This window comes from Mustela nivalis (genome assembly GCF_964662115.1).
Source record: "Mustela nivalis genome assembly, chromosome: 9".
Lineage (NCBI taxonomy): Eukaryota > Metazoa > Chordata > Mammalia > Carnivora > Mustelidae > Mustela > Mustela nivalis.
The window spans coordinates 78508563-78521384 of NC_139028.1; positions in this window are offsets into that span (position 1 = coordinate 78508563).

The window sequence follows — 12822 nt, forward strand, 5'->3', positions numbered from 1 at the left end:
TGCGTGTCTGCTTACTGTCCCCTACCCTGCTATAGCTTCCTGTTCAGTTGAAAAGACAGGATAATTCTGGAGGCTATCACTGTGGGAGTAAATAAATACAAGTGCTGGGAGCACATGGAGGTTGTAACATAGGGAATGGTTTCTTTGAAACTACTCGACCCGTTCAATGAAGAGAGAAGCAGCCAAGTGACTTTAGAGCTGTGATAGCCGGAAAGGTTATTTATACACGTGAGAGAAAGGCCAAGCCTCTCCCCGCTTTTGGAAGGCAAGTTTTAAAAAGTAGGAGGGGAGATAGGCTCCCATGAGCAGATGTGTTATTCAAAGGTAGTATTTTTTAATTTAACTGCCAATGATTCCTATGAAGAAGAAAAGTTAGGGGGCGAAGCAGGGGGAGGGTAATATCCAAGGAGAACAATCTGGAACAACAGAACCTCTGCAGAGATTCTTCTGGTAACTGTTTTCATTCTTCCAACAAATATCTACTGAGGGCTTTGTGCTGAATCCCAAAGCACGGGGAGAAACCCAATGGAAAATTCAGTGTGCAGCCTTGACAACAGCTCCCAATGATCCCGACCTCCCAATATAATGTGATCCCTTTCCTCTGGGTGTTAATATATTGGGATGTCACTTTTTTTTTTTTTTAAGATTTTATTTATTTATTTGACAGAGAGAGATCACAAGTAGGCAGAGAGGCAGGCAGAGAGAGGGAGAAAGCAGGCTCCCTGCTGAGCAGAGAGCCCGATGCGAGGCTCAATCCCAGGACCCTGGGATCATGACCTGAGCCGAAGGCAGAGGCTTAACCCACTGAGCCACCCAGGTGCCCTGGCATGTCACTTCTAAAATAAGGTGTTTTGTTTTTCTTTAAGATGTGCCTTTGTTTGGAATACATTCTCTCTCTCTCTCTCTCTCTCTCTCTCTCATGCTCTCCCTTAGCTCACTTGCTCTGAGAGAAGCCAGCTGCCATGTTGTGCGCTGTCCCACGGGGAGGCCCACATGGCAAGGAACGAACGTCTCCAGCCAACAGCCAGTAAGGACCTGAGGTCTGCCAACAGCCACAGAAGTGAACTGGATCTGGATCCTCCCCTAGTCATGCCACGGGGTAACTGCAGCCCCAGCCAACACCTTGATGACCGCCTAGGAGGGACCCTGAGCCAGAGTCACAGCTGAGCCGCTCCTGGATTCCTGACTCACAGAAGCAGTGGAATCGTAAAAATGCGTTCTCTTAAGCTGCTACGTTTGGGGGTAATTTGTTAAGCAGGAATAACTAATACAGAAAGGTATGTAATAGCGATGCCAATCCTTTATAATAGTTACAACAAAGAATATACCCAACTATTCTTTATTTGAGGAGGAACCACGGAGAGGGTGGGAGAAGGGAGGGTTTGAGAGACCGGAATCAGACAGGAGGGGACCTGTGTGGAGTGAGACTTGGGAGACACTCAAGGCAGAAAACAGGATTTCTTGACTTTTGTTGAGGGCAAGAAGCAGAACGAAGAAGGCTTCCTGTCTGTCAGGGCCACAGGTGGTAGGGGAGCCGAACTCTCCCCTGTCTCATTCTTTACCTGTTGTCTCCAGCGGGGAGCAATGAGCCTCCGGCTGCTTCACTCATTCCTCACATGCTGCTAAGAGTGTCGTGGGAATCAGGCCTGGCTGGGACCGACTGAAGGAGATGCTGAGGAAGACTGGCCCAGAGCTCAGAGCTCTGCTTCTGCTTTCTTCTCCTCAGGCCCCCCCAAAACCCCACACTGCAGGCCCAAGAGCATGTGGAGTAAGATTGTTGAAGGGCTGTTGGTGGCTCTTGGAGGGGTCTGGGGGTATAAGTGAGGTCAAGTTGTTGTAGGGAGCAGACACTGTCCTTACTCCAGAAAGACAGAGACGGGTCCTGAGACTCTGAGGGATCCTGATCTGAGGTGACGGCCTAGAACAGATTCTGAAGAGATGATGTGTGACTCCAGGCCCAGCCCAGAGTTCACTCAACAGCTCAGGCCTAGGCTCATGTGCTTTTTTGGTTTTTAAATAGCAGAGAATGAGCAGTCATAGCCAGGACCCAAGTAACAATGTGGGAGTGGCATATCCTGGTTTCATCTCCTAACTGACAGCCTTAATTCCTGCAGAAAGTGGAATAAAAATGTCCCTGGGATGACTTACAACCATTGGAACAATTATGGCCAGAAATTACTGATCAAAGGAACATTATCAACTATGGTGTCTCCGGGAGCCTCTCACCCTGACTGGATAATAATACAATCGGTTAACTTGCATCATGAACTCACATTGTACTAGAAACTATTCAAAGCATTTACTGTGGATTGTTTCACTTGCTTCTTCAGTCCTCAGAGAGAGATACTCATTATCCACTCCACTTAACAGATGAGGTCCCTGGGGTGCAGGGAGGTCGACAGAATCCCACAGTTAGTTTGCTATGTGGCCTTATCACCACAGAGAAGGCAATTCAGTGTTCTCCTACCTGAGGAGAAGCAACTTGGCTCAGCGTGTTTGAGCCTGAAGCAGGCTCTGGTGTGGCGCATGCGTTTATGCAGCCCCGTGTTAGTCCGCATGTCTGTGTGAGCAGTGTGAATGGGCACGTGGGTGATATCTGTGGCCTGTGTGCTCCGAGCCTGTGAGTTGCTGGGAAAAGCTGGAGGGAGGGGGGCAGAGCACTGCAGCCCTGATCATACAGGGGAGCAGCGGGAATTTGGTCAGTGGGTCAGGCAGCCAGTCACCCGAGCAGGAGGGTGACAGGTGGGCAGGGCTGTGGGGGGTGACTAGCCAGCTCCCACCTGCTGGGGCTGTCCATCAGCACCAATGCTGGCAGTGCCTGAAGCCAGGACCCCCAGCAGGCTAGTCCCAGAGGCATACTCATCCAGGGGACATCCCAAAGTGGCAGAGCCTCCCCCGCCACAGCCAACCCCAAGCTCTGACCCAGACCTAAACACCCACATTCCACCCTATCCTCTCTTACTCACCCCGACCCCAGAGGCTAAAAAGCCTCCCTGCTGCTCAGACCCTGAGAGCTAAGTGATGGGATGAGATGGAGTGGGGACACGTGGCCAGCGGGGGCCCTCCCACACGCATCTGTCTTCAGCATACAGATGACTGGAAGAACATGACCTTGCTAATGTTGTGGGATAAGAAACGGCAAGTGAGTGCTCAGAGGTCATCTAAATCACACCTCTTTATTTTTCAGACAAGTAAAACAGATTCAAAGAGGCCCTAGGATGCCCTCCACCAAAGACCCTAGGATCCATCAGGGGGTCTAGCAAAAGTGAGAGGATTAGAACTGAAGTTTGACTGCTCTGGAGGGAGGGGAGTTCTGCCTGGGAACAGCATGAACAGGAGAAGGCTGTAGGAATGCGTGGTGGAAGAGAGGCCTGGGGAACTTTGCTGATCCAGGTAGGGGAGGGAGCCGAGGACTGGCCATTGGAGAGGGGTAGAGCAGGTAAATGAGAGGGTCGCGCGCAGAGTGAGAGTTTGGGGCCCAATAAACCATCTCCTTAGCGGCGATGGTAATGGACCCTGGCAGGTGGGTGGCTCTGGGGCAGGTCTGGGCAGTGCAGGTCCTGTGCTGGAGACCCGGGGCGGGGATGCGGCTCTAGCCCGCCTGAAGACCCAGAGAGAAGCTGATGCACAAACGGTGGGCTGGACCTGGGGGCGGAGCAGGGGCAGGGGGTTGCAGAGGGATACCGAGGGGTGGGAGCGCAAGGTCGCCGGCGGTGGCGCCGGGGGCAGGGGAGGCTGCGCAAGGCTGGGGAGGTGGAGACGGCGGCGGGGCGCGGAGAGGGGCCCCCGGGGCGCGTGGCCGGGAGGCCGGTGGGATGGGGCTGCGGTGATGGGCGGCGCGTGGCCGGCCGCCCCCAGCTGTGGTGTCGCTCAGGCCCGGCTTAGCGGGGCAGGCCCGGGGATTAAGGGCAGTGGCCGCACCTGGTGGGGCGGCCGCAGGGCTAATGCTGTGTGACCGCGCGGCCCCGCCCGACAACTGGCTCCCTCCCGCCGAGAAGGGCTGTGGGCTCGTTAGCCCGCCGGCGTGTGCGCGGGGGTGTGCGGCCAGGCGGAGTGCGCACGTGGCGGCTGTCTGCCGGCCACCGGCGGCGGCGCGGCCCTGGGAGGGTCCCCGGAGCGGGGCTGACGTGGGCGGGGCCCGAAGGTGTCCTGCCCTGTGCCAGGGAGCTCTCGGGGTCAAGTGAGGGCCACTTGATTGTGTGCGGCTGTGAGCAGTTGTGGCCTGGTGATGGTGTCGCTCTGGGTCTGAGTCCCTGGGGGTCCGACTGGGTCTACCGTCTAATGTGACAGTCCCCATTATCACTCGATGTTGACTGTGTGTGGCCCGCCAGGACCATACCCCGTATTTGTGAGACTGAGTGTCTCTGGACAAGACTCTAGGGGACATCTCCGTACTTTGAGTATGTACTTAGGGAGCATCTGAGGGGTATCCCTCTGCAGATGCAGCCTTGAGGGCACAAGCCACCCAACAAACTGCCTACTTCCCAGCGACAGTGTCTAGGTCATGTGCCCTGCAGGACCCTGAGTCTCTGGTGCTGAGCTGAGACAGGAGGGGAGTTCTGGCCACCCCTCTGCCTTCCTCCCCTCCCTAAACTTGGGCCTGCCCGGTCAAGAACTTCCTCTACCCAAGCCTAGCCCAGGGCCCCCAGAACTGCTTTGACAGGTATATTTTCTACCAAAATAACTGGATCTGGACAAAGTTTGTGCTGGAAGTTAGTAGTTTGTGCTGGGAGTTCTTATCTAATGTCATAGGTAAGCCTCTGGGCCTTTGTACCTGCTGTTCCCTCTGCCTGGAAAGAGGCTTCTCTCCCTTTCCTAGTGAGCAGGAGCCACCCCCACCAGCCTTCCCTGTAGCAGTCCCACCCCAACCGACGCTTCCCTCTCCTTGGAGAAACTTGGATCCCACCTGGCCTGGCTATTCCAATGTCATTTGTGTCTCCCAGAGCTAGGAGCTCTCTGAGAACGGAGGTGGGTCTGGACAGGGGATGAGTGGCAGGAAATGCTCACTGAGTAGAGGCACTGGACAGCGGAGCCATGGACGCTGCCCTTGCCCACTACTAACGAACAAAAGCCTGCTACAGGCTTCAATTCTAAGAGGTGGGAGGGTCTGACCAGCCCTGCCTCCATTCACTCGTCTATGTTCACACAGGTCCCCTCTCCTTCCAGGGAAGCACCAAGCTCCCATGAGCAGCCCTGCTCCACCCCCACCCCCCAGCCTCCCTAGCAGTGAGGAGCTGGGCTGAGCTGTCCTTACCCGCCCTCCTGGCCTCACCCTGGCCTTGCCTGGAGATGCCAGGATACACAGCAGGTGCCTGGACAGACTTGGGGTTGGAGAGAAGGGCTGGGCATGGCAGGCCAGCCACTGGCCAAGAATAGGACTCAGAGAGCAACAAAGTTCCAAAATCTTCCTCTTCCTCCTTCTCCCCACCCCCTACTTCGTATTGTCAATAATAATAGCTACTATTTATTGACCACTTAGTATCTGCCTTACACGGTGTTTAATGCCAGAGAAGGCACTGAGGAACGCTAGTGGAATGGTATTACCTTGCCTGTTAGCGGATCAAGTGCTGGGGTTCCAAACCCAGTCCTATCTTAATTGTGCTGTAACATTGGAACACTAATCCTTCCATCTGTTTCATCATGTGTAAGATGGGAAGGATAATCATGTGGTGGTATGAGAAAACTGAGTTAACTTCGGAAAGTTCTTGTCATATAGTAGGTAGTATATAAGCATTAGATAATACTCTTATTAGTAGCTCCCACTAGACTAGACTGGGCCCTGTCCCACTCTCTGCTGTATCCCCAGCCTTGGCCTCGAGTCGATCCTTGCATTTCCTTATCTGTAAGATGTAGCTAATAGCATCCAACCCCCAGGACTAAGGGGTTGTATGTAAAATGCCCGGCACAGGGCAGAGGCTGGCATTGGGAGTGGCACAGTGGGGTTGTGGGTATGTTGATGGGAAATGGAGCCAGAGCAGGCATTCCTGGACACCCCATCTTCTAGGGCACAGGCTGCAAGAGCACATCCTCCTGCCCCCATTCCCTTCAAGCCCCAGGACACGGGGCACAACAGTGCCTCGATCAGACTGTGGCCCCTTCAGCATGTGGAGAAAGCCCCATGCCAGTAGTTATCTTGGAACCAAGATGCCTTCTCCTTAACCCTTTCAGGGTCTTCCCAAGGAACTGGCAGCTTAGGGCTTTGGGAATAGAACCAGGTAGACAGGAAGTATCTAGGAGATCATCCCAAGGTGAACCTCTTTAGGAGCAGAATCCTGTTCAGACAAGTTCTTGTGTGAACCTTGATATATAAAGCAGAAGGAGGTGCCAATTTGCTATTACGAATTCATTTTTATTAGTTTGGGGGCCTGGGTGGTTCAGTCGGTTAATTGTCTGCCTTCAGCTCAGGTCATGATCTCAGGATCCTGGAATCAAGTCCCATGTTGGGCTTCCTGCTTAACAGGGAGCCTGCTTCTCCCCCTCCCTCTCCTCCTCCCCTCCTGCTCATGCTCTCTCTCTCTCTCTCTCTCTCTCACACACACACACACACACACACACACACACTCTCTCTCTCTCTCTCTCAAATAAATAAAACCTTTAAATTTTTATTAGTTTAAATCTGTAACTCTCATTTCTTATAAAGAATGCTATTGTTCTCCACCACTACAACAAAGCCTAGCACATAGTACACACTCAATAAATGATTATTGACTGAATGGATAGTCAATCTGTGGGGAAAAAAGGTATTTTGATGAGTACAAATATGTGAAATGGGGGGGGGGGGGTAAGGGGGTTATGTATGATACTTGGAGAATCCTAGTAGCCCGAAATTCTCATCCAGCATTTGTGGAATCCCTGGAGCATTTCTGAATGGCCCAGGACTCCACAGAACACCATTTGAAAACAACTGGTATACACAAATCCTTTTAACAAATGAGGACCCTAAGGCCAGAGGGTGGGTGGGAAAAGCAGTCTAGAACCCAGACCTCCTGACTCCCCATCCCAGGGCTTCCTCTTACCCTCTCCACATGATGCTTTCTGGGGCCCTAGAGTGGCCTCTTCCTGCCATTTCACCCTGCCTGGGACAGCCTGTGTGCCAGCAGCCCACAGCCCTGCTCCAGGCCTTTCCCGCCACCCTCTGCCCTGAGCCCGGGCCAGGCGGGAGCCAGGCCCTTCCCATTGACTCCAGGCCAGGCTCTGTTCCTAATGTGTGTCATCCGGGGAAAGAAGGACCATTGCCCAAGACCCCTCTTGGAACCATAGGACCCCAAATGGCGGGCATTCCCAAAGGGTGCCAGATTAGCAGAACCTGCTGGGTAGGTGAAAATTTGGGGGTGAGGGGATAAGTATAGCCATTGATGGCCTTGTCAGGGGAAGCATCTAGGAGCACCCCAGATCACGGGCCCCACAGCAGTTGGGGGCATTTATGGGCCTTCCTATAAACTTCTGAGAGGGTAACTTTATCCTGCTTCTTTCGGCCAAGTATCCTCCTCCAGCAGCTGGTCACAAAGCTGGTTAATCTCCCAGAGTGCTCAGCTTAAAACCCGTGACTCACAGCACAGCCAGTGTGGGGGAGGGGGCAGCTGCCTCCAAAACGTGGCGCCCAGAGTCAGCTGTTCCGGGGGCCTTCTCGGGTTTCTCCAAACTCTGGCCTGAGGTTTGGGGCCTTCTCTTCCCTCCTGGAGTCCTGCTCCTCACTAACCTCTTGATATGAGCCATGAGAGGTCGGGGTCCTGGGAGGAGGGCCAGTTCCAGGGCCTTGGCTTTGGCCAAGATCTCAGGATGTCCCCAGGAATGACCAGCTGGCATGGGCCCCCAAGGGAAGGATGAGGTTCCAAGTGTAACTCTGGGACTAGGGAGAGGACAGCCCTGCAATTGGGGGTCCAGTGCTTGCATAGTTCTTGAAAATGTTTTCTTTACTCATGACCCCTCACTGAAGAACCCCTGTTACTAAATAAATAAATAAATAAATAAATGTGAAGCACATGGATAACACCTGAGGTGCCCTAGCAGAAAGTGATGCAAATGTCAAGTGGCCTCCGACTTGAGATAGCAGAATAAACACAAGAACTTGAAGGGAGTGAAAGTGAAGTAATGAAGGGTATTGTCCTTAGAGTCGGAGAGACTTGCGTTCCAGTCCCAATTCTGCCTCTTGCTAGCTGACTGGCCTTCCTGAGCCTCAACAACCTCATCTGTCAAATGGGCGTCGTGACAGTACCGACCTCTGTGAGTTGAGGTGAGAATCAGATGAGATTCTGTTTTGCCTCCTGTGTAGGTGGGAGCTATTATTATTACGACTATTATCATCATCGTCATTATCACTCAAAAGACAGAGGAATCCATTTTCATTTCTTTTCCTGAAGTGAAGTTGATACACAGTGTCACATTAGTTTCCGGAGGATGACATAGTGATTCAGAGATTCTATACATTATGTTACCCTCCTCACCAGTGTAGCTACTGTCCGTCCCCTTACAGCCCTATTACCGTAGTGTTGACTAGAATCCTCATGCTCTGCCTTTTATTCCTGTGACTTACTCATTCCCTCACTGAAGGAGTGCAGGATCTCCCACTCTCCTTCACCCATTTTGCCCATCCCCCAGCCCTCTCTCCTCAGGCAACTACTAGTTTGTTCATTTGTTCTCTGTATTAATGGGTCTGTTTTTGTTTGTTTGTTTGTTTACGGCTGAGCCCACTGTGTATACGCCACATCTTCCTTATCCATCCGTCAGTGGATGCGCAGGTTGCTTCCGTATCTTGGCTATTATAACTAAGGCTACAATGAACATAGGATAGCATGTATCTTTTCAAATTAGTGTTTTCACTTGCTTTCATTAACTACCTGGGAGTAGAATGACTGGATTGTATGACATTTCTATTCCAGGTTTTTTAAGGAAACTCCATCCCGTTTTTCCAGTGGTTGCCCCAATTTATATTCCCACTAACAGTGCAGTCAGGGTTCCCTGAAGAGAATCCATTTTCATTTGTCAGGGACTGTGTCTGTGGAGTAGGAGGGAAGCTAATGATTAGAACGGCTCTCAGTGACTCCTCCCATTCGGTAGGAATCTATTCAGATGTACTTAACTCTCTAAACGATGAGCAAGCAACCGCCAAGGAGTCACATTGTACTTGCTATGGCTGAAGAAAAAACCCAAGAAGCAGGGAGAGCAGACACATGATGGAGGGTCCCACTGACAGCTCTAGGGACCAAAGTTTGAGTCCTGTGTTAGTTTTCGCTCTTGTAGCTCCAGCAATTCCTAGTATCTTCTACCCTATCTGAAAAGCCCCAGAAACACCCAAAAATACCTGTGTGAGGAGGAACTGACCATTTTGTAAGTTCCTATTAAGGACCTATATAAATAAAACACATATATTTGACCACATCCAATCTTTGCAGCGCACCTATGAGGTAAATGCACTATTATCCCTATGTGGTAGACTCATATACTGATGGACCCAATTCTTTCCTCCTCCTTGTGTCCATGCCCTTGGTCATGTGACTTGGCAGCTCTTCACCTCAAGTGGCATATTTTTCTACCCTTCTGTTCTGAATTCAGTCATGCAACTCGTTGTGGCACAAGGGGTGACATCCATGACTCACGTAGAGGTTTGGGAAAAGTGCTACTTGCATTTTGAAAAATGCGATTAAAAAAAGTGTTTCTGCTTGCATTTTGGTTTCACTGCCATCAGCGTGAAAACATGCCTCGGCTAGCCTGCTGGACAATGAGAGGCCCGTGGATCAGAGCTGAGGTGTCCCACTTGCCCCAGTCAAAGCCAGCCCAGAGCAGCCAAGAACCAGTCAGCCACAATATGTGAGTGAATCCAGCTGAGCCCAGAACAGCTGCTCACAAGAGCCCAGGAGAACAGCCCGATCTAAATAGCTAACCTCACATAGCAGAGTCATAAATTAAGTGAATGCTTCTTGTTTGGGGGCCACTGAGGGTGGGGATGGATCATTACAGAGCATTATTATAGGGAGATAGATAATAAACACACACCTTTCTAAAACAAATAGATTGTTTGTTTATTTTGAGAGAACATGAACATGACAGGGGCAGAAGGGACAGAGCAAGACAGAAAAAAATCTAGAGCAGACTCCCAGGTGAGCGAGGACCCTGATGTCAGGGCTTAATCCCACAACCCTGAAATCGTGACCCTGATATCGTGACCTGAGCCAAAAATCAAGAGTTGGATGCTTAACTCACTAAGCCACCCAGGTACCCCTCAAATAGACTATTTTTTAGAACCATTATAGGCCCATGGCAAAATTGAGCAGAATGTATAAAGGTTTCCTATATATCACCGGTTCCCATATGCACACACAATCTCCCCCACTATGACATCCTGAGCTAGAGTGGTACATTCATTATAATCAATGTACCTACATTGATATGCCATAATCAGCCAAAGCCCCTAGTTTACATTAGGGTTCACTCTTGATGTTGCACAACCTATGATAGGTTTAGACACATGCGTAATGAAATGTATCCACCATTAAAGTATCATATAGAATAGTTTCACCGCTTTAAAAAATCCTATACTCTGCCTATTGATCCCTCCTCTCCCCATAAGCCTGGTAACCACTCATCTTTTTACTGTCTCTGTAGTTTTGCCTTTTCCAGAATGTTTTATAGTCGGAATCATGCAGTATGTGTCTTTTTCAGATTGTCTTCTTTCACTTAATAATATGAGTTTAAGGTCTTTTCATACCTTGATAGTTCTTTTAATAACATTCCATTGCTTGGACCTACCATAGTTCATTTATCTGTTTACTAACTGAAAGACATCTTGGTTGCTTCCAAGTTGTGGTACACCACATTTTAGTTGAGGAAACTAAAGTGCAGAGTGGTTAAGTAGTCTGCCCAGAATCACACGGCCATAAGTGGCAGGTTTGGGACTCAAACCTAGCTCTTATTGCAGAAGTCATGAACTTTCTAGTCTTCTGTTGAAGGATCCCTATAAAACTATGGTCTTTTGAAGTTCACAGCTTTGGCCTGCTCTGGTCCCTAGGATTAGAATGCTTTTCCTTCCCTCTCTGCTCATCTGTGTTTAACTCTAAGTCTGTCTGTGAGACCTTCCCAACCCCTCTCCTCTCCACTTCAGCCAAGGCATTCATTAGTCCTTTCTCTGTGTCTCTACTTTGAGTCCTTTGCATTGAAGATCTTGTAAAATTTCTCACAGAGGAACATGCCAAAGTAAGATCCCAAATTAAGACAGAAGCATTTCTAACCAGATAGCTAAGAACTAATTATCTTATGGCATTTAAGGGTTTGAGGGAGGATGTTCTTTGGGGGGAACTATTGGGACCATGAAGACTCCCCTTTGGGGTGAGACATGTTTTCCCCTTTACCTCGAGTCAAGAGAGAGGCTTTAAGGACATCACATGGGGATCTGAACACATCTCTCCTACAGTTTAGGGGACATAGCAGGCTGATATCTGAGTCATGAATACAAAACCTGAAGTGTGAGAAGATGACCCAAATGGCCTGGAGTTGCAGAGTACAAGGCTGCTTTTCCACAGATACCTGGGCGAGGATTCATGTGTACTTTTTGTGGGTTATATGTGAGCCATGTAGGAAAGAGCCAGTATGGGGCGACATAGAGATTGCCCTAGAGACCCTCTAGAGAGCGGAGTGGTCTCAGCAGGAGGACACTGGAGGTAGACCACTGAAGACCTAAAGTTACAAGAGAGCAGTAGAATAGAGTTGCAGGTGAGGGGTACCCAGCAACCAGAGCAGGAAGAATCACTAAAGAAAGCACCAAGATGGGAAGAGTGAGATTTAAAATGTCCTTTAAGCCTGGAAAGTGCCGCTAACTGGAATATTGTAACAGTAGCAGCCAAATAGTTACATTTCTGCCCCACCCACCCCTCTCTTCTGTCTCCTCTCCCTGCAACGTGTAGCAAGTCTCTCTGATTGTGGATGTCCTACCCACAGCAGATACAAGCTAGAGAGCAAGGGCGAGAATCTTATACTTTAGTCACATTTCAGAACAAGAGTTTTGATCATTGTAATCTCTGAATTGAGGTTTTATTCGTGTTAGTTTTCTATTGCCCTGTAACATGATGATCGCAAATAGAGGTGCAAAGCAACACCCATGAAGTAGCTCTCCATTTGTTCTACAGGTCAGAAGTCTGGAATGGCATGGCTGGGCTCTCTGCTCAGGGCCTCACGAGGCTGAAATTAAGAAGTCAATGAGCTGAGTTCTCATCTGGAGGCTCTGGGGAAAAATCAATATTCAAACTCACTCAAATTGTTGGAAGAATCCAGTTCCTTATGGTCTTATGACTCAGATCTGAATTTTCTTGGTGGCTTCTGCCTGGAGGTCCCCTTCAGCTCCTAGACTTGTTTCTCAGGCCCTATCTATGGGGCAATTTATCCTCAAGGCAATGATGGCATGTCAAATCCTTCTCATGCTTTGAATCTCTGACTTCCTTCTTTGTGACAAATTGGAGAAAACGGTCAACTTTTAAAGGGCTCCTATGATTAGGTTAGGACCACCCAAAGAATCTCCAAATCTTAAGGTCAACTATGTCATGTAACATGACCTTGAATAGGTTATGTTACCAACAAATCCACAGTCCTGGTGATTACCAAGAATGTAGTACCATGAAGATACAGGGGGAGAAATCTTGGGGGACATCTAAGATTCTTCCACAGTATTGTAAACCCAAAATAATAGTAGGACTTTTTATTATCTTAAGGAGACCAGAGACGTCATGAGACTACCTAACATTTCATCCAGGACCAGAAAAAGAGCTATTATGCTAAAGAGCTGCTTTAAAGAGATTGTGAGAGACCTCTTCCCAACAATGACAAATATTTATT